This window comes from Neovison vison, chromosome 10 (genome assembly GCF_020171115.1).
Source record: "Neovison vison isolate M4711 chromosome 10, ASM_NN_V1, whole genome shotgun sequence".
In the NCBI taxonomy this organism is placed as follows: Eukaryota; Metazoa; Chordata; class Mammalia; order Carnivora; family Mustelidae; genus Neogale; species Neogale vison.
The window spans coordinates 44342988-44364437 of record NC_058100.1 but is presented as its reverse complement, the minus strand read 5'-3'; the positions used below and the strand labels follow the sequence as shown (position 1 = coordinate 44364437).

The window sequence follows — 21450 nt, the reverse complement described above, 5'->3', positions numbered from 1 at the left end:
CCTACCTCGGGCCGGCCAGGGGCCTCATGGCCGCGGAGCTTCTCCGGGCGGCGGGGGCGGCGGGGGCTGCTGCGGCGGCTGCGGGGGCTGGGCCTGGGCCTGGGGCTGCTGGGGCTGCTGCGGCTGCTGGGGCTGCTGCAGCCGTCGCCTCATTCCATGTCCCATTCTCGAATGTTATTCTGTGACATATAACCGAGTCACCCGGGCGGCCGCCGATGTTCTGAACGCGTCCATTGGCCACCGCAACAAAGAGGGGCGGGTCCCGGGCTCGGGACTCTACAACCGGGAGCTCCGCGACGCTCTGATTGGCTCCGGGGATTCCCGGGCAGGAGAGGAGAGGAGCAGGGGGAGCTGGGCGGACACGCGAAATCCAATCGCAGTCTTGTCCTGGGAGCCCCGCGGGGCTGGAGCGTTTGTGCATGGGACTTAAGACCGAGTTTCCCCAGGGATGGTGGCCCCGCGAAGGTGTGCAACTGAGGGAAGCTGAGGAGAAACAAAGCCACCCAAGAAGTGACTCCAAGGTGTTGGAGGGCTTGTCCTTAGAACTTCGTTCCCTGAGGAAGGCTGGCAGGGAGTGATGGACGGTTTAGGCAGGGGCTGTCACACGAAGGCACAAAATTAAATCTTTTTTTTTTTTTAATCTCACATTACAGATTTTCCAAATCCAATAAGGGGGCACACACAGCATGTACCTTCTGACATTAGTCTTCATATAATAAATTCCTTTTGGACCCATGCTGACATGCACTAGCATGGCCTGACATGGCCCAGGAGGTCAGCCAGGCCCCAACTATTCTCTCACAGTTTGAGTTAGAGCAGGGGCTGGAGAGTTACTTGAAAACCATGGCGAAGTGGGAGCCTTTCCACACTCTCCACAAAATATTTTTGCCTTAAGGACGCCTTTCTCTCTCCCTTAAAAAAATAAAAAATAAAATAAAATAAAATACTTTATTTATTTAATTTACTTTTGAAGGGGCGGGGAAGGGGAAGAGGGAGAGGGGCAAGCAGACTCCGCACTGAGCAGGGAGCCAGGTGTGGGGCTTAATTACCCAACGGGGAGATCATGACCTGAGCTGAAATCAGGAGTCCATCGCTTAACTGTCTGAGCCACCTAGATGCCACCCCTCTCCCATTTTCTTTTTTTTTTTTCTGTAAGAAAAGTAAAAAAAAAAAAAAAAAACCTGAGATGGGAAGAGCACCATACTGGACACCAAAAGTCCAGGTTTGTCACTTGGCTAAGCTGTGTCACCCAGGACAAGCCACTTGCCTGTTCTATGCCTTAACTTCTCTTTCTGAAAAGAGGGCAGTAGGGTACCGCTCCCCCAAATACAGACACACACACACACGCACACACACACACTCGAGGTCTATTCTGGCTCTAAGGTTCTCTGATTCTCTGGTTTCCTCTCTCAGGGACACTTAAGAAAGTGGCCATAATATCTTTTCTCTTTAAATTCTGTGCCTGTTTTGGGAGGGTAAGCAGTTGTGATAGCAATGCTAAGTTAACCTGGAATTAAGAACATGGTCACTGCTGGTGGAGCGCACGGTGAGTGGTCGGCGCCCGCAGAGGTCCTGGAATACAGCTGTGAGCCAGGGCCTGGGCCAGGAGACCTGGTTCTGGGCAATGAGAACAATAATGTAGGTCCATTCAGACAACAAGAAGTGAGCCAATTCAAAAAATTGTCTGAATGATGCAAATGAAACGGCACCCTTGGAAAAAAAAATCAGGAAACTGAAAGAAAATTATCCTCTCACCATATAATTGCTTCAGGTTTCATTTCTCCATTGAAAGAACACGTGCCTCAGGGAGTGATCTGCTTTCTCATCTTGAACATCCTTCCTCTGCTCCCTCCCCTCTTCAGTCCGCCCCCTCTCCTTACTTCCTCTGAGTTTCAAGTCTCTGGAGGCCACATGAGGATGAGCATCTTGTGCCCAGGATGCGAATTTGGCCACACAGTCCCGCAGGAGAAAATGGAGCTCTCAAAGCCCAAATGATCGGTTGGCAAAAATCGAAGAATGTCTGGCAAGTTTCACCTTCTTGGCATCAATTCCCAGTGTCCCACTCAGGCCAAGTCCAAACAAGTACAATTACCCTGTTATACCGGGGCCTGGGTCCTGCTGTACCTGAATCAAATCCTATGGACCAGAGAGGTTTATCAGTTCTTGTTCCTGCTCCAGACACCCCGGAACTCCCTGACAGTTGGTGGGGGAAGGCATTTGTTGTTCGTCTCCCAAATTCCAGCTGTCCGATCTCTTCTTCCCTGGGGTGGGGTGCCGTAAGGACCCAAGTGACATGGCGTATGAAGAGAGCTAGGAGATTTGGCTACTTTTCCTGAAAGGTGATAAGAAGGCTTCTGAACCGAACTGTGCAGTCCCAGTGAAGGACTGAGAGACAGATGGCCCTTTTGTTGAGAAATCTTTTGCATTACAGAACTGTGTTTATTGCGTGGACCAGCCAGCTCTAGTCTTCATTTCCTTGTGTACTTAGTGATACATAACACTGAACCCAGGCCAGACAGATGATGGGTTTTGAAAGTCCAAACAGTAAGGGTGGCATGGCCATATAGACACACACAGTGGGACCCAGAGCCAACTTGTGATTTGAACGGGGACACATGGTGACTAGACGCTCAGCCTCTGAGAGCATGGTCACTGCCGTCTGAGGGCATAATGACCGGACTAGCAGACATGTGCAGTGGAAGGTTTGGAGCAAGAAAAGCGGGTCAATAGTGTCTCCTTTTTCAAGTGCCAGCAGCTGAGGTCTCAGAGGTATTTCAGACAAAATCCCACCTGAGGGTCTGTGTATCAAGCTCCAGCACTTGTTGATGTTAATAGCCTGGTTAATAGCACGGATCGAACACACCTGGGCTAGAGTCGCCTTTCTCCAGGCTCCACGGCTGCCTCCACAGCCAGCCCGATCGGTTCAGCCATCTGGAAGGGACCAGTCACCTGCCCCAGGCAGGACCCTCTTGGTGGCTGCTGCACAGACAGGCTGGCCAGCCCCACGTGCGGATGGACTTCTAGACTCAGAAGGGGCTAGATGATGCCTCTTAAGGAATCAATTCCTTTCGATCAGTGAGGAAACAGCAGGTGAGAGAGATCTGGGCTGGTAAGTTCATTCTTCGTCCTCCCTTTCTGTGGACAACTCGGAGGTGTGCTTTTCCAGAAGAGCCTGTCTGGAGATGTCCCCCGAGACTGAGCACACATCCCTACCCAGTGACCAGCCTCGGCTCCCGGCAGCCGGCCGTGGCGCAGCCGACGGTGTGAGAACGTCCCACCTTCCACTGCTTCTCATCCTTTCCTCTCCCGGGTCCCTCTCGTGCTCGCTCTGGCTGCGTTCTCTGGCAGATTTGCGCGTTGCTTCAGATTCTGCTTTTCTAGGGAAACCGAGCTAAAACAATGGGTTCCACAAGTGGTTCTAGAAAGCAAGTGCTCAGGATGGATTTCGGGGTTATCTGGCCTCCCCGTCTGAAATCGGTAGAACCCTTCGCTGGTGATAAGAGGGAAGGCAAGAGCTCTGATATGCGGGATCTCCACACATTTCACTTGTGTTTAATCGGGGTGAATTGGGTGGAGAGCAAGACCTTAGGAGATCGAGTCGCTATGGCAAGTCCATCGGTTTGGAAACAATGATAATTATAAGGTAGGAGAGACCTTGAACAGAGAATGACAGGCTCAGTGCCATTAATTACTTGTTCATGGAATGTTTTGAAAGCCAGAGAGCCTCCGCGGCAAGTTTAAGAGTCTTACTTCCTACTGCATAAAATCAAACCCAGGACCTGATCACAGAGGAGCAGAACTGCAAAGGATCCTAGATACATGGCCTTCGCAGGCTTCCATGTCAGGGTCAAAGGCCTGATAGGGAAAGAGTGGGACCCGGCCGGCGTCCTGGAATAGGGCTGTCTCAGTGGATGAAAGTTCTAGACGCTTCGAATCCCTTGTGAATGCTCCTGCCCAGAGAAAACCTCCTTCTCCGTGGCTTGTTCTCAAGACCACCTGTTGCCTCTACCAATATCCAGGGAAAGTGCTAGCACAGGCCACACTGGAAAGAAGTCCCCATCCAGAGAGAAACGGGGTCCTAGCCAAAGATGTTGTAGGGCTTGGCTAATGGGCACTGGCAGGAACTGTGGAAACGTGTGTGCATCCTGAATATGTTATAGTCGGGGGGCGGGCGTGGAGGGGGAAGCAGAAAGCTCAATGGGGAGAAGTCACTGATGTGGGGATACTCCTACAGAAATCAGCATTTAGTTTTAGCAAGAACGCCTGGAGCTTGTCCCAATCCCCTTGTTTATTGTGGATGGGTCTTTGAAGCCTTGTCTCAACGATAAGCAAAGTGGAAAAAGCAGACTTCCTTGTGTAGCGGAGAGGAGGCGTCAGAAGAGCCAGGAAAAAGGGAATATTACAGAGTTTTATTAGGGCACCTGGGTGGCTCAGATCATGATCCTGGAGTCCCGGGATTGAGCCTCCCTGCTCAGCGGGGAGTCTGCTTCTGCCTTTGATCCTCACCCTCCCCGCCCCCGCTCATACGCTCTCTCTTCCTCAAATAAATAAAACCTTAAAAAAAGAAAGAAGGTTTTATTAAGTAAAGCTCAAGAACCAATCACCTGACTGGTTCTGTGGGCCAGCCCCGAGGACACTCGCTTCACTCACTTCCCATTCATTACAAAACGAGAAAGGTTACATGAGTAAGAAGGCAGTTGGTGGTGGTACAAGGACTATCCTTGAGTCTAGGGGTGATGTAGGGGGAAGGATGCTGTGTAAGTGGGCTGCCTTAGCAAAGATGACCCAAATCCCCGAATTGCAGAGGCGAGGTGGGAGCACTTCATCATCGAGGACAAGGTGAACATTTCACAAGAGACAACAAGATAGAAGGGCGATCAGGGTCACCTTCTCTGCATGGACTCATGCCAGCTAATAGATCATGGCGTTCCTAAGGGACGGGTATTCGTATAATTTATTTTCCACATTAAGCTCCTTTTAAGAGAGAAAAGGTGTGCTGGTAATGATAACATGGAGACAGGTGGTGTACCCCAGGACCATTCCAGTCAAACTGATACCTATGGTCCCCCTCCCGAGGGTGGGATAGAGGAACAGCCACCTAGGCTATTGCTTGGTTTGCGTAATCAGAAAAAAATAGCTGGTGAGCAGCAGGTTGACTCTGGTCCCCATAATGGAAGATTATAGATCCTCACCTAATTGCCAAATCTAAGCCAAATCTGGCCTAAAGCTATTGCTGTTGCCAAATGAGCCCAACCGGCCACCGGCAGGGACTGATGCCAAGAGCCCAGTCTCACAACATTGCTCGGATAGCCATCCAGGAGCAGGTAAGTTTACATGGACCTTCTACCTCGGAGGGTGCCGAGAACTGACTTGACCACAACCAATGTAAACAGCATCTGTGGGTTTGCCTCCCCTGCCCACGGGGCTTCGAGCAGTACCATCATCTGAGAGGTTCCAGAACACATAACCATTGATGCGCTACCTTAGACATTTCCTCAGAACCAGAGACCCATCGGGTGGTGAAAGATGGGCCAGCAAGAGGCTCATGACCATGGTCTACGGCTCTCAGCCTGAACCCAGAAACAGCTGACCCAATAATGTAGTGAACAAGCCTTTTGGAACTCAGTTCAAGCAAAGCGAGGGTACAACACTTTGCAGAGTTGTGGTACCATCCTCCATGTTGTACTATACTTTGAGCTAATGACCTCTGTGTGGCACTTAATCCTTAACAGCTAGAAAGAATGAACCCCAGAACCAAGGGACGGAAAGGTGGCACCTTTCACAATTACAGCCCATGACCCACTTGAGGAACTTGTGCTTTTTGTCCCGGAAGCTTTGGACGGTGTTAGGTAAGCGGTTCTGGTTTCCAGAAGGATCGCTCTGGTAGGGTGCACCGTAAGGTTCCACTGACCTGGAGCTGTGACTGCCACCTGGCTGTTTCGGCCACGTGGGGCCAGAAGGCAAAGAAAGGAGTTAAAGTATAGTGATTCTAGTTCCCTCGAGGGGCCCGGATGGGAGGGTACCCAAGGGACTCACTGGGATTGCTCCTGGGAAAGCAATGATTTGGCAGCGATAGCAACTGAACTCAGTAAAGGCAGTTTAATTAAGAACATTGACCTTCTCCCGCCTATGCAGATGACCCAGTCAGGCAGCCCATCCGGGTAAAGTAGCTGAGATGTTGGACGTGAGTGAGGGAAGTCTAGGAGAGGTCACGGAGAAGGGAGACCATGAGCATTACTCAGCAGCCTTGGGACTAGTTCTAGTAGCTAGAATCAAGCTGGCTGCAGCCTCCATTCGCTGACTCTTTCTCCCCTTCAATCTTCTAGGAGATCGGAACTTGCCACAACCTTGAAGGGAACTTCCTAGCTGAAGGGATTTGTACCTGTCTTGGAAAAGGGGTAAATCTTCAAATCCGGACTATTCACCACCCTCCCCAGTAAAATGGACGTTTCGTGCAGAGCCTCTCTCCTCCCCTGTCTTGATGGGAAACAGTATTTCACGTTGGTTGAACATGGTGGATGTGACGAGTGGAACTCAGGTCACCTCTTTTTTGTGCCCTATTGGCAAAGAAAATTGGAGAGGGAGTTTTCCAGATTTCTTCGTCTTAGAGAAAGAAGAGTCACATGGTAGGAAGTCCCTCCAGACATCACCAGTGTGTTCAAAAGAGGCTGCACGATTTTGAAACCATTGGAGATGTCTGATAGCATTAAGCAAAGGAGTCTGTTCTCTGGTAGTGTTGGGAGACAGTGCTCGGGAACGTACCGATGGGGGATGGGGAGAGGCAAAGGAGGACCGGCCCCTGTGGCATGAACGGGAGTTAGAAGTACTGATGGGAACTCAGTCTTTCTAAAACCATAGCATGAATCTCATCATGAACGAGCCTCAGACTTATCCAAAATAAGGAACGTTCTGTTTTTAAAACTGTATGTTTTAACTGTCAAGGTACTAAAGGACAAAAAAATCTGTGGAAATGTTCCATATTAACGAAAACCAAAGACACAAGGCAACTAAGTGTGACCCTGATTGATCAAAAACCTGCAGTTTTGATCTTGACCTGCAAGGACCAAATGATGTGAGCGATGTTCTTAGACCAAGTGACAATACAGGAACATAGACGTTCAAGCACATAGAAGTATTGTGTCTATATGAAGGGGCACCTGGGTGAGCATCTGACTTTGGCTCAGGTCATGATCTCAAGGTACTGGGATTAAGCCCCGCCTCTGTCTGTCTGTCTGTTGGGCTCCCTGCTCAGCGGGGAGTCTGCTTCTCCTTTTTCCTCTGCCCCTCCCTCCGCTTGGGCTCTCTCTCTCGAATAAATAAATAAAATCTTTTAAAAAAGTGTTGTGTCTATATTAACTTTATGGAAGTTGATAAACTCTACATAGTGATATCCCGGGACTATCCGGATTCTTATTCTTGGGAAATAACACACCAAGGTATAGAGGGGGAAAGGGCCCCTGACTCCCAAGTGGTTCAGGAAAACAGAACAAAACAAAACACTGTATGTGTGTGCACACAGGGATGCGTGTGAGTGTGTGTGTGTGTGTGTACAGAGAGGAAATAAGACAAAATATTAACAGTGGATGAATCTGGGTAAAGGGCACATGGACATTCTTTTCACTCTTCTTATACTCACCGCTTTTCTGTAAGTTCCAAGTTACTTCCAAGTAAAACGTTTTTAAAAAAGGAGGGGGGAATGAATAACCCCTGAGAACAGAGTGAATGTCTACTATATTAAGTCTGTGAGATAGGAGGTATCATTTCCATTTTACAAAGGAAGCAGCTGAGGTTTTAGGAGGTTAAGGAACTTGCACAAAATGCTATAATTAGTAAGTGTCAGAACTGGGAATTACACTTACACCCTCCTGAGCCAGTGCGTTTTTTCCTTCCTTTCTTTTCACTTTTTTTTTTTTTTTTATAGGAAGAACATGGGCTTAAATGGTAATCACAGACAATTCCCAGATGTCCTTATGACCAAAAAGTTGAACTGTTCTGATGCTTCAGACTTTTCCCTCATGGGGGGGTCCCTTGAATTTTGGGCTTATTTGTTTCTCTGAAGAGGGGGTACCAGAGGGTGGGGAGCTTGCAGGAGAGTGAGAAACAGGATGAACAAGACCAGGGTAGCTGCCAGGGAAGGGACTGCGCTGGCAGCAGCCAGGGCCCTGGACAATGGTCCTTCCAACCAGGTGTAGGGTCCTTTGAGGTCATTTGGCCCAAGGGAACAGAAATTTAAGACTTTCTTGGATTACAGCTATTTTTCACCCAGAGAACAGGAGAATCATCTGCTGTAAAATTACTGCCTTCTGTCACAATGGCAGCTTTCAGAGGAGAGACCTCTTGCCCCCTCTGGACAGTACATTTGAAGGCCCTGTGCCTACCCCTTAAAAAAAAAAATAACATAGACTACATTTCTTTTCAGCAACTCATGTTCATTTCTCTCAGTTCCAGAGTCTGGGAAGTCCAGCATCAAGACTCCGGCAGATTCAAGGCGAGGGTGAGGATCCACTTCCTGGTTCACAGACGGCCATCTTCTCCCTGAGTCCTCACATGGCGGAAGTGACAAGGGAGCTTTTATACGGCTGCTGGTCCCATCCATGAGGGCTCCACACTTAATGACCTCCTCACCTTCTAAGTCATCCCATCAGGGGTTAGGATTTCATGAATGAATTTCAGAGGGACACAGACTCTGTAGCAGCAACCATCTTGCAAATCCTTGGATTTGGCCTCGGTGGGATTTTCCTGAGATCTACCCAGAGAGGAGCAACTGCTCATATACCACAGGAGGGTTAGGCTATGGTGAGAACGCTCTCCTTTTGATTCTTGGGTACTTTAGGAAGGTGAAAATGAAGTAAGCTGAACAATATAGCCTCTGTGTCCCAAAGGAACATGGGAACACACTGACCCAGGCCTGTGATCATACAGGAGCTACACTGGGGAGTTTCTGACAGTCCAGGAACCTTCTGTGATATGAAGGGGACACCACCCCTTTGGAAGGGTCTGTCAGCAGAAGCACTGACAAGATGGGGGAACCATCAAGGATGACGAGGAACCCGGAACTGTTCTCTGCCCTAGGCCTGAAGGAGTCCAGGGAGAGCAGGAGATAGAAGTGCCGTCCACCGAGGGCAGCCTCCTGGGCAGACAGCTGAGCAGAGAGTGGGTTGGGGTGGACAGAGATGACTGCTGACCTCGATCTTCAGGACCCAGGCGGAGGCCCCTGTTCCTTCTAGGGAACCTCACACAAGGGCAGGTAAGGGGTAACAAGAACATCACATGTGGGAAAACAGGGCATTTGTGTATCCAGACCATAGACAAGCAGTTCAGAGGCTAAACATCTTCCTGGGGGAGCCGAAGAAAGAATGTGAGCCCAGCGCTGTGCAGGGAGTTTGTTGGACTTTCCCTGAGGAGAGCACCCAGGTGTCTCCCGTTGGCCATCTCCCTTGGTGCTCCCTGAGGAGCAACGAACCTCAAGGTTCCTCCTTGAGGAAAGGGTTCTGCATTAGAAATGTGCCAACATGTCTTCCTTTCTTAAATGTAACACTCTCCCATATCCTCGTGAGGGGAGACGCCAGAGGGCTTGCCTCTTCCCCCTAGTGCTCACACTGAGGAAAGGCTACGTGAGGACGCAGCAAGAAGCATGCGGTCTACAAGACCAGGAAGGGGACTTTCACCAGAAACCATATTTGCTGGCCCCCTGATTATTCCAGGGTCCAGAACCGTGAGAAAATGAACGTCTGTTGTTTAAGCCCCTCAGTCCGGGGTGTTTTGTTATGGCGGCCTGAGCTGACTGAGACGCGCACTATCAATACTATTCCCATTGTATAGAGCAAATTGCAGCAGGGGGAAGCTAAGTGGTCTTCTTAAGGTCACCCCGTTTGCCTTTGCCTTTGGTCTCTTCACTTCTTGCGGTCCTGCCTTTCCTGTAGGAAGTGGGGAGGTGGAAATAGTTCAAGGGCCATAAGCTCAAATGTCAACAGGAGTCGGACAGATAACAGAAGCTGAAGAGGTCAGGTCCCTTTCGGGGGCTCCTGCCTGTCAGCTTCAACGTTAGCCAAATGGCTGGCGTGCTCAGATCTATAGTTTTTCAAGACAGACTTGGACGTCTGGATCTTTTTTAGAAAATATGATTTCTCCAACATTCCATCATGAAACAGTGTGCAGGCTTATGAAGACCTACCTATGGGCCAAGTTTGGCGTACGATGTCCAGCGGGGCCCCCTCGGGACTAGATGATTTTTCGACACATTTGTCTGCTCCTGCCTCTTCACTTGGCCACGACTCTGCCTTCAGCAAGATTCCCTCCCGTGCTTGGCCTCTAAGCCCCCTGCCTTGAGGAAAATGAGTGACGACCGTGACCCAGAAAACGTTTGAAGGTCCATTCAGTACAGAGAGCCCCTGTGTTGACTTGGTTGGGCCACATGACTCTGAGCCCATTTCCTCTTCTGAAAACGGGTCCAATCGCACCCACCTCACAGCGGCTCTGGAAGGCTGAGGTACAACTGGGCGTGAGGAGGCAGCGGGCAGGGAGTGAAGCCCCTGCTGGGGCCCAGACGGTGTGTGAGCGCCTCCCATCCTTCGTCAGGCGCCTCAGTGTTTGGTGTTTGAGCTGCTCACATTAAGCAGACTTGGGCTTCCGTGGGTGACAGGCTTGAAATAGAAACAATGGGCCACGCTCTAAAAGGCAGCGGGGGGGGGGGGGTGTGATCGGGAGGGGCCTGGGCCACGGCTGGGAGGTAGAGGAGGGATTGTCAGGGATGAGCACCGCAGAGGCTCCAGCCCCGGGAACCAGGAACAAAACAGCCTCCTGGGCCCTTGAGCCGGATCGAGGCATAATTAGTCAGAGTGCTTGTAATAATGCACCGAAAGTTCTACTCAGGCCTAATAGCTGCCTGTGAAAATTCCAGGAAGTCCATTTTTAGTTGGGGCTAATGAGGGTTGAGAACCCTGCAGACTGCCCACAGTACTCTCCGCGGGGCCCCCCAGGAGAGGGCTATTTACTGCACCACTGGTTCGGGAACAGTTTATCTACTCCGGATCATCTTTCACCAAAGCCCTTATCAGTGTTTTATTGGCTACTGGTTTCTGGGTTTTATTTATTTCTTTATTTTTTAACAAACGAGAGCAGATTATGTGTGTTCCAAGGCTGTGACTCAGGTTAGCTGTCTGCCAGCTGGGAGCAGGGTCCTCCGGGGCCAGCCCTCGCCTTGCAGAACTGTGCGTGTGTGTGTGTGTGTGTGTGTGTGTGTGTGTGGTGGGTAGGGGGGCTTGCTAATGAGAAGGATGAAATGCAAGGAGGCAGAACTCCCTTTCTTCCAGGGCCTGCTGGGGAGCAGCTCAGTTGGGGTGTGAGGCTCTGCGGAGGACTTTGGCCGGCAAAGGAATGAGCGGGTTCAAGGCAGCCGAGGGGAAGGAACTGGCCAGGGGAGGGGAAGGAGGGCCGCTCCAGGGGAGGGGTGCTGGAGACTCCCAGAGAAGCTGAGGGAACTGAGGCACGGGCTGTGGAGGGAGGGCAGCACGGGGCAGGAAGGAGGATAGGGTGAAGCTGTGTTCTCGGCTCCCCTGAAACTCAGGTTAAATCTAAGTCCACTCTGATCGAGAAGAGGCTTAAGCGGTGTGACCTTAGGGGCTGCCTGGGAGGCTGAGTCGGTGAAGTGTCCAGTTCTGGGTTTTGGCTCGGGTCGTGAGCTCATGGGTCGTGAGACAGAGCCCCAGGTGGCGCTCGGGTCCTTGGGCAGCTCGGAGTCGGCTTGGGATCCCCTCCCTCTCCCACTCCTTCTCTCCCTCCCCACTCACACACACGCTCTCTGTCTCAAATAAATAGATCTTTAAAAAAAAAGAAAGAAAGAATAGGTGTGACCTTGGGAAAGGTGTTCGGTCCTAAATGAGTTTCTAAGAGCGCTCATTGGATTTGGGGGCTCAGTCCTGCCACAAACAGGCTAATAATCCTGGGTACTCCTCCTCCCCCTTTCTGAGGCTTAGCCTGTAACGTGAGGGGGGCTGGACTGGATCCCTGGTTCTAAACCTTTGCTGCACATTAGTACCACCTGGGGGACCATGCCCAGACCAAGGAAATCAGGTTAGTTTCTTTGGGAGTGGAGCTAGGCCTCCCACAACCTGGAATACTGTCCACAGCCAAGTTTGAGGCCCTCGGGGCTAGATGGTCCCTAAAGGTCTCCTTCAGCCCTGCCATTCGTTAAGACTTTGAGGAAAGGAGAGAGAGGGTGATCAGCAGGCAGCCCGCAGTAGAAGCAAGGCACGGACCGAATGGCCTCTTAAGAGTCCCACTGCCCATGCGAGTCCGTGATTCTGCCCATGCGAGTCCGTGATTCTGCCCATGTGAGTCCATGATTCTGCCCATTCGAGTCCATGATTTGAGACTCCACGGGGAGACATAGACTCTTGGTACCAAGTTCCAGCCAGCTGTGTTTCTTGGCCCCTTAATCCATTCCAGAAGTATTTACTGAGCACCTACTATGTGCCCGGCACTGTTCAAGGTGCTGGGGATCCAAGAGCGAACAGACCCTCTCTTGTGCTCAACTCGTGGGACAGACCTAAAATCACAGGCAGGAGAGAAGGGGGCAGAATGGTTCGGAGAGCCAGACGGGAGGGGAAGTTTGAGAATCGGGTGATTCACACAGAGGTCCCCAAACTCACACATCATTTCATCGAACTGAGTGATGAAGTTACTGGGGACCTGCCCTTGTTACATTAGTCTCACCTTCCTTTCCTCCCTCCTTCTCCTTCTATGGGGGAGCCATCAGTCTCTGCATTTAGCAAGTCAGTTCCAACATTTGGGGGTCGGGGGGTGGTAGGTGGTGACCAACACCGCCAGGCAACTCACGGACACCAGCAGGGTGTGCTACAATTTAACTCACGCGGACAGTACCTACTGGAGACAGGGTCGGATCCTGTAGGGTAAAGGCTCAGTCCAGGAAATCTCTGCCCCCATCCCCACTTCAGATACAATTGCAAGTTCCCTGGGCTCCCGAACGACTGGCTATAAATCAGAGATTCCCATGAACCCTCCTTGGGTTTGATTAATTTGCTACAGTGGCTCACAGAACTCAGGGAAACATTTTAGTGACTACTAAACGACCAGTTTATAACTCAGGAACGAGCGTATGGAAGAGAGGCATGGGATAAGGTACGGGGAAAGGTCTCAAGGCTTCCAGGCCCAAGTGAGATACTCTCCCTGAATCTCCACATACTCACCAACACAAAGCTCTCAGAACCCAATCTTTCTGGGGTTTTATGGAGTTTTCAGTGCATAGACCCAATTGATTAAATCACTGGCCATTGGCTTCTGGTGCAACCTTCACCCCCTCTCCCCTTCCCAGAGGTAGATGTGTGTGAGGGGGTGAGACCAAAAGTTCTATCCTTCTAATCATAGGGTTGGTTCCCCTGGCAACCAGTTACCCATCTTTAGGTAATTTCCAGAAGTCTCTCATTACCATAACCAAAGACACTTCATCACTCTTATCACAGGAAATTCCAAGAGTTTTAAGAGTCTTGTGCCAGAAACAGTGACGAAGACCGAATATCTATTTCTTTTTATGGATCACAGTATCACAGAAGCAACCCAAGGGTCAGAAAAATTCTGCTCCCCCGTCCCAATCTCACACTCCGGGGTATCCATCATGTCTTCCCAATTCAGCGTGAGCCCCTCACAGCTGAGGACTGGGTCTCAAGTCTCTGGGGGAGCAGATGGTGTAGTTCAGAGTGTGTGGGCTGGAGACAGATATCCTGGATTCAGTCTTAACTCCGCCTCTTGCTGGAGGCTATCACGATGTGATCTGGGCACCGTCCTAACAGGGCCCCAACCACCCCCTCAGCTCTGAACCTTCTAGATGGGGATCCTAACAGCACCACCTTTCACGTTGCTGTGAGAGTAAGGATCTTGTGAAGACAAAGGGTGTCTGGCACCTGCTAACACTCGGTAGGTTGTGACTCTGACTGTCCTTGAGCGGGAGACGTTAAGCGTGCGTGGTTTTGTTTTTTTTTTAAAGACTTTATTTATTTATTTGACAGAGAGAGATCGCAGGTAAGCAGAGAGAGAGAGAGAGAGGAGGAAGCAGGCTCCCTGCAGAGCAGAGAGCCAGATGCGGGGCTCGAACCCAGGACCCTGGGATCATGACCTGAGCCGAAGGCAGAGGCTTTAACCCCCTGAGCCACCCAGGCGCCCCAGCGTGCGTGTTTTGATTAGGCTCCTGGAGAGACCTGCACGGCTGTCTGTTGTGGTGGCATCTGCTCTCTTTCTTGTTTGCCATCAGAGCAGGCATCGGATACGTGGGTCAGGAGAGCGCTGGCTGTCGTAACTGGGAGATCCTGAGATCCCAGCGGTTTCACTCAGTAGGAGTTCATGCTTCCGTCCTGTGCGGGCTAATGGCATGGGGAGGGAGGAGAGAGGCTCTGCTCCACGCCGTCATGTAGGAGGCCAAAGGCTCTGTCACTCTCGAGGAAGGCCAGGACTGTGACATCCAAGTGCCACAAAGGCTGGAAGAGGGCAGGATCACAAGGGAGCCTTTTGATAGGAAAGGCTTCCTATCCTGGCCCACTGGCCAGAACTCAGTCACGTGCCACAAGGAGCCTGGGAATGGGGCCAGGAAGAAGTGTTTGGGGGCCTCAAGCATGTGGCCCCCAGGGGTCTTCTGAGCTGGCAAGATCCATCTCCTGATCTCAGGCGTCCAGGACCCACGGTGCTTATCTCGTCTGGGATGGGCCTGGGACCACTGTGCCTGTATAGAGCTCCCTCGTCCTGTCTCCTTCATCTGTGACCTTCTCTAGTTACTTTCCTCCAACTCCTGTTCTCTCTCCAATAACACGTACCTCTGATGAACTCCTGTGGCTGGAGAGAGGTTAATTGTTTGGCCATTGAGGGCTTTGGTGGAGAGGTGCCCTAGGGATTCAGTGACAAAGGATGTTGGGGGAGGAGGATGACAGCAGAGGAACCTTCCAGGGAGCTGTGGCCACCTCCACCTGCTTCCTGAAATCAGAGAGTCTGATCCCAGGCCCCTGGGTTCCCAGGACCTGGGCGAGCTCTTAGCTCCTGATACTATCCCCTGAACAGCAGCAACCGTATTGCCTGGGAACTTGTTAGAAACGCAGATTCTCAGCCCTGCCTTAGACGTGCTGAATCAGAAAACCAGCTCAGAAAGACTGATAAGCTCAGAAAGACTGTGTGTGGCCCAAAGCCACACAGCCAGTAAGAAGCAGGACACAAGCGTTTAGAACAAGTCCTTAGGGAATTCTGGCCCGCGCGTCTGAGCACCCGGGCGGCGGGTAGGAGAGTGCGTCACACTGCCACCCAGTGGCTGCAGAGCAAACAACAGCCCAGCCTCCCGCCGGACTGACTCGGGCTGAGGGGGCAGCGGTGCTAATACATATAGATTGGCCGGAAAGTTCTGGAAAGCACGGGAGTGTCCAAGGGGTAGCAGGGAACTCACCCAAGTCTAGCCTCGTGGAGAGTTGTGAAGACTTTGAAGTTTTGCCAAACCCAAACTCTTTTGCTCGAAGGCCAAACCCACCCACGTTTACTTGACCTGGAGACTCGGGGAACGCGGCTGGGGAGGCTTCTACCATCCGCCCGACGACCCGGTCAGAGGCAGGCTCCGTCGGCCTCACAGCGCACCAGAAGAAGCAGAGGTCCTTCTTCTCTGAGAGGGCACAGAGCTCCACCTGGGACCCTGCCAGCGAGGACCGTGAGGGCCCAGGGCTGGCTCCACCGGGAGCTTGGGGATCTTAGAGGGGTAGGGGCGGGAGAAGAGGAAATGTGGTGCCCCGTCAGGGTGCAGCCCTCTCCCCTGTGTGATGGGGAACTGCAGGGATGCTGGCAACATCTGAGCTTAACAAGGAGGAAATGCCCAGAGACGAAGACCACGTGCTCTCTCCCTTGTCCCTGGGCCTCACACACAGCGGGGGCCTGAGGCTCGGCCCTCTGGGGATTGACTCTGATTTGTCATTTTTAATGGAAGGCCCAAGTAGCTCTGGGGTTCCCAGGGGATGTGCCCGGCTTGCTGGCTAGGCAGATTCCAAGGGAGGAGGTAGGACACAGGACACGTGTCTATAGAGCATCCTACAGTGTGTCGGTGACTTGAAGTCATGGTCTCCTTTAATCTACACACACGGTAAAACTCAGCTCGGAGAGTTTAGTAACCTGTCCAGAGTCACACAGCTAGTAAGAGGCGGGGTAAACGTTTACTCTAAGATCTCACCCCAAAGCCTGTGTACGCTCTGTCCTCCACTGTCTGCTGCCCACTCGCCACTGCAGAATCCCTCTGAGCTGGCTGGCTGCCAGGCAGTTCTTGCATCCAGAAACGCATCATGGGATCCAACAGCAACAGAGTTTCTCCTTGCTAACTGCCCACCCTGTGCTCCCAGGCCCCTCACTGACTCGGGAACATCTCTGACAAGGGGGGAGGCTCCAGCCAACTTAGAACTGGGACATTGGCCTCTGTCTGAGGTGGGAGGGGGAGCCTCTTCTTCTTGGAGCAAGGCTGAGGTCTGGAGGGTGCCCATCTCTGCGCTCCGGGCTCCTAACCAGGGATGCAGAGCAGAGCCAGAGAGGGGGAGGGCAGAGGAGGAAGCAAAGCCGACGCTCAGTGTATCTAAAGGAGGGACAGATGGGGTCCCGGGCATAGCCCGGCCCCCACAAGCCCCAGGTGTGGTTGAGTCCCAAGCCAAGTCTAGATGGTGGTTCCCTGATGCCCAGCTCTCCTGAGTTCACCGGTGAGCCCCAGCCCTCTCACAGTACAGGTATCCAAAGCCAAGGGGGCTTTTTAAGATGAATATTCTGCTGCAGACGTAACCATCACTAAAATAAACATGAGAAAATCATGATCGGATTTCTACTTTAAACTTTATTCAATATATAGTTGTTATCAAAGAGCCTCCCACAGATGAACTCACTTTCTCTGGTTGTCTGGCTCAGGAGTATGTGCAGGTGGTTCGTGGGACTTCTTGTTTTGCCAAAAGATTCCAGATACCCCCAAATGTGGGGGTCACCCGTATAGCTCATCCTTATCATTATTATTTGGAGCCTAGAGTGTCTACCTCTGAATGCCGGGAATGCCTTTCCCCAGCCTCTGTCCTTGACCCACATCCTCACGGGGAGACCCAGGGACTTAGGAAGGGGGCTTCCCTTGGGGAACCAGGGGCGGCTTCCCCCAGACAGGTTGGGTATTGGAGGCCTTCTTTCTTGAGGGTCTCAGTGGACCCATCCAGGCAACTGTCTTATGGATGCAGGCGGCAGAAATTCCTTGCCTGGGGCTGAAGCTCCGCCAGCCACTCCTGACCTGGGGGTTCTGACCTCCCTTTCCCAGAGGAGGCAGCAGAGGCTAGGAGAGAGGCCTTCCCTGGGCAATCTCCCCGAGGGAGGGGGAGGAGCGGGGCCCTGATTCCATTCTTTCCTAGCTATGCAACTCTTGGCAAGGCTGAGTCTGAGTTTACTCTTCCGCAAAATGGTTGTAATTAGTGAGGCTCCAGAATTTTCCATAGGAGGCACTTAGGGGGCCCTCAGGAGGGAGGTGGGGGTGCTGGGAAATTGTCTGCAAGCACATATACACCATTTTACTTAGACTACAGGCCTGTGGGGCGGGGGTGAATGGGGGAACTCGAGGCAGGTCTTGGCTGAAGCCCAGCCTTCTTTCAGAGCTGCTGTGGTTGTAGGAACCAAAGTGGCCTCCGTCACGGGGCAGATGAGATCATGCACATGAACGACTTCGGGGACTGTTCTCAACAGATGCAGCTTGTTATTATCCCCTCCCAAAGAGGACCCTAACTGTTTAGTGGGGAGCCTGGCCAGCACTGCTACCCATTGGGTCGGCGATGTTGCCCATGGAGCCTTCTGCAGAGGGGCCACACGGAGCCCTCCCCCCAGCCCTAGACGATGCTTCGGTTGGTCATCTGGGGGCTCCTTCCTAACCCAGACCTGTGGTTGGATCTTCCGAGCCCCCAAAGCAATGTTTCAGGAGGAACCCCCCCACGTACCGACAGCCCCGGTAGTCCCCCGAGCAGGCGGTAAGAGCCCTCCTAGGCAAAGGTGGCCACAGCCCAGTTGCTTCGGGGGCTCGTCGGACGCTCGTGAAAACTTCCACAGCCCCATCCCCAGGTCGAGGAGTCAGTTTCTGGGAACCAGCTTGAACCATCTGTGGGGTTTTTTGGTTTAGTTTGGTTTTTTAATCAAAGGCATCCCTAGTTACTGTCGGGAAGCTACGTGTGAGCCTCGGACCAGAGTGCTCATGGGATCTGGTCTGCTCTGCGGGACAGACTTCCTGCAAACCCCTCTATTTCGGGAGAATCTTTCCCGTTTCCAAAGAGCTCATCTGTCCGGGGAGGGTGCTGACGTGAAGGAACGGGCAAAAGCACCCAGCCACGCGTCCTTTAGGAAGGAAAGTCGGCCCAGACTGTGCAGGAGGAGGCTGGAGATGGAGCGGAGAAGGGGGAAGTCGGCCTCTCAGCGCATTCGGGGCTGTTGCTAAGGACAGACCCCCCTGGCCCTGTGGGGAAAGACAGGGAAGTGGAGGAGGTCTCTCAAGGGGCACAGGTGGCTGCTCCTGTCAGACTCGACTCAAGCTCCAACTCTGTGGGCAGCCTGCCCTCACCTGCTCCCTGCCCGCCTCACCTCTGCCCACCTCTGTCCTCGCCAAAGTACCAGAGCGTGAACCAGGCATGGACTTCCCCACCACCCCAACCACACTCCCCTTCTCATTGCTCAAATTCCCCTTGTCTGCCTCCCCAGGTTTCTCTCTCAGAAGAAAGGTGCTTGCTTCAACCCAGGAGCTCTCCCTGTTGGAAGTGGTGAGTCGTTACCCCCCACCCCGCTCCCCCTCCCACCTCTTCTGTCCTTGGCTGCCTTTTCTCCGGACCAGGTTAAGGGTGGTGCTTGCTTTCCTGGCTTAATGGCAGTCAGGGGCTGTGGGGATGGAATGTCCGCTGTCTTCAACGGGGAGGAAACTGCTTTCCTTGAAGCCAGTTTTTCTAACCCCGGGGCCCCTGCTCCCACCTGGATCCTGCCCTGTTTCCTGACCAGTCCGGAGTCCAGAGGAAAGGGGAGGGGAGCAAGACACAGGGCTGACAGGGAGCAGGGAAGGCTGACACTCCCCAGGGGTCAGCCTGGCCCTCCCCGGGCTCCGTGGGGGAGGAAGTTGGTTCCTGAACAGAAGCCGAGGCCTCTGGCTGTGGTCCCCGCGGGCTGGGGACAGGCCAGCGGCACCATCTGCCTTCCTTCCCCGCCATCGTCCGCAATGCACCTGCTGGGCTCCGAACCGGCCGGGTGTCTGCGAAACCAGATCCCTACCTTGTTCCTCTTCACTGAGGACACACAAAAGCCTCCCATCTGGACAGTGAAAAGAACAACCAGGTCATGTTTCCACTCAGGCCCCAGGGAGCATTTCTGGGGCAGCTAAGGGGAGCATCTGGGGGAGGGGCGCAGAGCCCAGGTAGAACCACCTGAAGAGGCCCTGTGTGTGTTCAGCCCGCCCGGGGAGGCAAGGCCAGCTGGCAGCGGCCCGAAAGCTGTTCCCACTCCTAGTGTGGCCCTGGGACCAGCAGCATCTCCTCACCTGGGGACTTACCAGGAATTTGTAATCTTGGGCCTCGCCTCAGAGCTGCCGAATCGGAACCTCTGGGCTTGGGGCTCAGCACTTTGTGTCTCAATAAGGGTCCAGGTGACTCAGAGAGCACTGGAGTTGGAGAACCTTTGGTTAACATACGCCACGTTCCAAGCCCGGAGCCCTGGGCTGCGAGGCATGGCCAGGGGTGCTGTGGGTGACTCCCGGGCGACTCCAGTCAGAGCAGCCTCAGCCATCTCGCTTTTGGGTCAGCAGGGATGGGGATGGAGAAAGCACACGGCTGAGCTGCCGGCTGCCTGTGGAAGGGAGGTCGCCCCCCACGGTGGCACCGGTACAGGCCTCGGGCAGCAAGCATGCTGACTTTCCCCATCTGACACAAGCTGTGCAAGACGGTTAAGCTGAGTCAAACTATCCACCAACCTCCCCGGACCAGGCTTACCTCGGAGGTGCCACGGGTTCGGTTCCAGACCACCACCGCAGCTCAACTATCACAGAAAAGCGAGCCCAACGAATGCTTCGGTTTCCCAGGGCCTGTGAAAGTGATGTTTACAGGGGACGGTAGTCTAGTAAGTGTGCCACAGCGTCATGTCCCCCCAAAAGACATACCTTAGTTAAAACATACTTAATTGCTAAAAAACACTAACCACCACTTGAGCTTTTAGTGAGTCGGAATCTTTGTGCTGCTGGAGGCTCTGGCCTTGACGCTGACGGCTGCTGGCGGATCAGGCAGCAGAGGCTGGGGTGAAGGCCGGGGTGACAGGGCAATTTCTTAAAATAAGACAACAGCGAAGTTTGCCACCTTGGTTGACTCGTCCTTTTGTGAACCATTTCTCTGTTAGCGTCGAGAACATTTTACCCGCAGTTGAACTTCTTTCACAACTGAGTCAACCCTCTCCAAGCCTCCCACTGATTTATCCACCCGGCTCCGGAACATTCTAAACCCTCCGTGGCCACTTCATGCCCACAGCTTCTTCAACCTCAGAGCCCGTCTCGAGAAGCCGCTCTCTGTCCTCAGCGGCTCAGGTTTCGCCGTGAGATTGCGGCAATTCACAGTAATAATAATGACAACGTTTGAAATACTGCAAGGGTAACCAGAATGTGACACAGAGACACGAGGCGAGCCCGTGCTGTTGGGGAAACGGCACCAAGAGACCTGCTCGGGGCACGGTTGCCTCAAGCCTTCCGCTGGTGAAAAATGCAACATCTGCAAAGCATAATAACATGTGATACGCCTGTATTTGCCTCCAAAGTGTCAGTAAACATGTGAGAGGTTGTCAGTGGTTAATGTTCACCACGGCCCCTTGCTGTGTAGCCCAGACAGTGGGAGTGTGAAGACACTCGCTTGTTTAGCCTGTGTGGGTGTGTGGGTGTGGGTGTTAGGGGGCAAGTGACTCCTCCTGGTTTGGAGATATATGGCTAAAATGAACTGGCCCATGCCTGTCCCTCCGCCCCTAAACCCGCCCACACACCCCCTCAGCAATCTAGTGAAATTACAAGGAGTCCAGAGCAGTTCACTAAATGACCAGTAGAGGGAGTGCGCGTCCCATTTTTGGGAGTGGAAATGGGTCTTCTGCCCGCTGCCGGGCGAAGGTCTAGCAGCCACGTTTTCAGAGCTAGTAAGGAAATCTGGTTGGCTAAAGAGTCACAAGCCTAAAGTAGAATGATTTCAGGGACACACGGAGGTGCAAAGCCTCACATAATCCTACTGGATAACTGAGGCTGTCTGAGCTTTATCCATTTACCCTAGACCAATTTAAAATACAAATGCAGGGGCACCTGGGTGGCTGGAGCGTCTGACTTCAGCTCAGGTCATGATCTCAGGGTCCTGGGTTGGGGCCCCATGTCTGGCTCCCGGCTCAGTGGGAAGTCTGCTTGAGGATTTTGTC

General features: G+C 52.7%; 2 protein-coding genes across 3 annotated transcripts in view; both read right to left on the bottom strand.

Annotated features, from left to right (window-relative positions):
* Positions 1-97, bottom strand: part of VASH2 (vasohibin 2) — a 39523-nt gene extending 39426 nt beyond the window's left edge. The window contains exon 1 of the mRNA XM_044267179.1: positions 6-97. The gene's annotated coding sequence lies outside the window, so the exon portion shown is untranslated. The remainder of the gene's footprint in view (positions 1-5) is intronic.
* Positions 98-16832: 16735 nt separating this feature from the next.
* The window catches only part of FLVCR1 (FLVCR heme transporter 1), a 37450-nt gene continuing 32832 nt past the window's right edge, over positions 16833-21450 (bottom strand). The window contains exons 13-15 of one of the 2 annotated variants that reach the window (XR_006386628.1): positions 20209-20332; positions 19568-20095; positions 16833-18490 (exon numbers count right to left, since the gene is read on the bottom strand). The gene's annotated coding sequence lies outside the window, so the exon portion shown is untranslated. Of the gene's footprint in view, positions 18491-18827; positions 18907-19567; positions 20096-20208; positions 20333-21450 lie in introns of both variants that reach the window. The other variant, XR_006386629.1, reaches the window with a different exon arrangement.